This window comes from Panthera uncia (genome assembly GCF_023721935.1).
Source record: "Panthera uncia isolate 11264 chromosome A1 unlocalized genomic scaffold, Puncia_PCG_1.0 HiC_scaffold_17, whole genome shotgun sequence".
NCBI lineage: Eukaryota > Metazoa > Chordata > Mammalia > Carnivora > Felidae > Panthera > Panthera uncia.
The window spans coordinates 104,037,311-104,041,224 of NW_026057577.1; the positions used below are offsets into that span (position 1 = coordinate 104,037,311).

General features: G+C 39.8%; 1 non-coding gene across 1 annotated transcript; it reads right to left on the minus strand.

Moving 5' to 3' along the window:
- Positions 1 to 2,586: 2,586 nt before the first annotated feature.
- On the minus strand, positions 2,587 to 2,717 carry LOC125935896 (small nucleolar RNA SNORA18). Its single transcript, XR_007461875.1, has one exon. It is a non-coding gene; the product is annotated as a small nucleolar RNA SNORA18 (small nucleolar RNA).
- Between the last annotated feature and the right edge of the window lie 1,197 nt (positions 2,718 to 3,914).

Here is a 3,914-nt window from a genome sequence, read left to right on the forward strand (position 1 = left end):
TTTTATAGTGAGAAAGGAAGGAGGAGAGGAGAAAGCAAGTCCTAACTCCATCAAAATTCCTTGTAATTCTACTGTTTAAAGAAAAACTTTTGGAACTGACATTTGCAGGAGTCTGCTGTTGATTACAGGGGGGAACTAAGCAGAGAACTGTGAATAAGGTCCTGCAACCATGTTCATAAAACAAGATTGAAAAAGTTACAAAAAGCCATAATATCAAAACCATCATGCAAAAAATCGGACATTGTGCCCAGATATAGAATCCATTCCTCAAGCAGGCCAAAGCCTCCAAAGGGAAGCAAAAGCTCCTTTCAGCCCAGGATGGTGAAACAGACTTGGGCTAAGGTTCTGCCATCAACTAGCTGTGTGATCCTCAGCCAGGTGTTCAACCTCTCTGAGCTTCAGTTTTAGGATCTATAAAATGAACAGGTTTAACTTGAAACCAGGTGAATTCTGCTGCTCATGTTTGAACCCTGGCTCTGCTACTACTTAGGTGTGTAACCTTATGCAAGTTATTTAACCAGGGTGTGCCTCAGTTTCCTAATTTGTGAACTAGGAATAACTATACTACTTCCCTCACAAGGCTGTTGTGAGGATTAAAGGAAAAATAATACGGGTAAAGAGCCTATAATGGTGCCTGGAATGCAACAATCAGTAGACACTGGGTGCTGCTGCTACTAAATGTTGCAAAATGGCTGCAACTCATTGAAACTAACAGATGCAAGAAGGACAAAGCAGTAATCTAAGCTGATTTAGGGTGAAAAACTTCTGATTTCCTGATGAGTTGGCCTCACCACTAATTGACTCTTCCAGAGACTCAGAAATGCTGATCCCTACCTCCACGAAGAGGCATTTTTACCTGCTCCTCTTCCAAAACACATCTGCAGATACTAACGTTTGTTTTTTTTAAGACTATAAGTTTTTTATTTAAGAAATTTTACCTGTGATTCCTTCCACTCCCAATCACCACAGTTCCTCCAAAGTCGGAATCATAACCTTCAAAATAGCCCTTTTATTTTTTTAATGTTTATTTATTTTTGAAGGAGAGAGAGACAGAGCGTGAGCAGGGGAGAGGCAGAGAGAGAGGGAGACACAGAATCCCAATCAGGCTCCAGGCTCCAACCTGTCAGCACAAAGCCTGATACCGGGCTTGAACTCACGAATGGTGAGATCATGATCTGAGCCAAAGTCAGACACCCAACCGCCTGAGCCACCCAGGTGCCCCTAAGACAGTCCTTTTAAAACGAACCTTCAGGGAACCTGGATGACACAGTTGGTTAAGCATCCAACTGTAGATTTTGGCTCAGGTCATGATCCCAGTTAGTGAGTTCAAGCCCTGTATCGGGCTCTGTGCAGACATCATGGAGCCTGCTTGGGATTCCCTGTCTCCCTCTCTCTCTGCCTCTCTTTCGCCCTGCCTCTTTCTCAAAAATAAATAAACACACAAACAATTTTTTGAAAAGAAGAACTTGTGTTCAATCCAGTTGTCACTATCAGTCCAGAGTTCTTTTGGTTGGGCTTCTTTGATCACCACTTAAATATGGACATACTTCAAAATTCCCCACCTGTGGGAATGCAAGCTGGTGCAGCCACTCTGGAAAACAGTATGGAGGTTCCTCAAAAAACTAAAAATAGAACTACCCTACAACCTAGCAATTGCACTACTAGACATTTATCCATGGGATACAGGTGTGCTGTTTCGAAGGGACACATGCACCCCCATGTTTATAGCAGCACTATCAACGATAGCCAAAGTATGGAAAGAGCCCAAATGTCCATCGATGGGTGAATGGATAAAGAAAATGTGGTGTGTGTGTGTGTATATATATATATATATATATATATATATATATATATATATAAAATGGAGTGCTACTCAGCAATCAAAAAGAATGAAATCTTGCCATTTGCAACTACACGGATGGAACTGGAGGATATTTTGCTAAGTGAAATTAGTCAGAGAAAGACAAAAACCATATGACTTCACTCATATGAGGACTTTAAGAGACAAAACAGATGAACATAAGGGAAGGGAAAAAAAATAATACAAAAACAGGGAGGGGGACAAAACAGAAGAGACTCATAAATATGGAGAACAAACTGAGGGTTACTGGAGGGGTTGTGGGAGGGGGGATGGGCTAAATGGGTAAGGGGTATTAAGGGATCTACTCCTGAAATCATTGTTTCACTATATGCTAACTAATTTGGATGTAAATTTTAAAAACTTAAAAATAAAATTAAAAAAATTTTTTGAAGATGAAAAAAAAGAGATATAAATCTTTCCAACAAACCTACAAAGTAAGCATATAATTACTCACTTTAAAAATAAAGAGGGGCAGAAAGAATCTAAAAAAAAAAATCCCCACCTGTAATCTTTGGGATCCAATTCCTTTACTTTAAGGCCATATTTAGGGTCAGAGTAGATGAATCTCCCCGGTTTTTAATGTCAGACGCCCTGTAAACATGAATGAGTTCAAATCATATTCACCCCTGAACTATCACACCCAAGAACTATACAGATTGTTGGAACACGCCAATACCTAAGATTGTAAAAATCTGACTATTAGATCTTTCTCAGAGTCAGCAGATAGATGTCTTGTAGTTCTTTCCCACAGATCTAACACATAGTTCTGTGAGTAAAGGAAACCACACATATCCTCTATGAGGCGTTTCCAATGATGTAGGTCTACAGAAAAAGCCCCCTCAGGATAGACCTCCACCAAAGTTTAAATTCCAGGTTCCCAAACCACACTTGGCAAACACCAATTCCTGTCCTGGTATAGCTGCCCTCAAAGGCTTTCTGCATGCTCCTTTCATAGAGAAATGTCTAATTCTAAGCTGGCTTTTTCAATTCATTAGCTATATGCCCTTGACCAATTCATTCCATTTCTTGACCAATTTCTTTTTCTGGGGAAAAACACACACACACACACACACAATATAACATCAGTATCTTGCATGGCTTTAGAGATGAGCAAATAAGGTAATTAAATGCTCACGACTACCATTTATTGAGCCACTACTAGGTGCTAGGCACTGTACTAGAGATTTTACATATGTTATTTCAGTTAAATAATCCTCACAACAATCCTAAAAGGCAAGAATTAAATAGCCCTGTCACTTACCAGTTGCTCAGGTCAAAAATCTTAGAGTCATTTTTGCATCTTCTCTATTACATTCTATACCAATCCATAAGCAAATCTTGGCTCTACCTTCAAAAAAACAGATTCAGACTAGTTCTCACCAATTCTATCTCCACCACTCTTCCAGGAGAACTGCAATAGCCTAGTTTGCTACCATGTTTGCTTGGCCCCGTTTCACCTGCTCCCCACTAGGAGTCACAGCAGTTGTGTTAAGAATGTGATGTGCCTGGTGGCTCAGTCAGTTAAGCATCCAATTTCAGTTCAGGTCATGATCTTGCTGCCTTGGGTTCAAGCCTCGCATCGGGCTCTGTGCTGACAGCTCAGAACCTGGATCCTGCTTCAGATTCTGTGTCTCCCTCTCACACTCGGTCTCTCTCTCAAAAATAAATAAAACATTAAAAAATTTTAAAAAAGAAAAAAAAAGAACGTAAGTTAGGTCCATAGTTTACAGGTCAGCCTCTGCTAACATTTGCAGGAACCAGGGCAAGAATTCAAATGAGGGTCCACATACCATATTTAATTTTTTTTTAAGTTTTAAATCAAGATAAAAAGTGTTTTTAAAATATTTTTTTCTAAAGAGGTTAGAGTGGAAGAGAGCCAAAGCATACGAGACTCTTAAAAACTGAGAACAAACTGAGGATTGATGGGGGGTGGGAGGGAGGGGAGGTTGGGTGATGGGTATTGAGGAGGGCACCTTTTGGGATGAGCACTGGATGTTGTATGGAAACCAATTTGACAATAAACTTCATATATTGAAAAAAAAATAAATAAAAA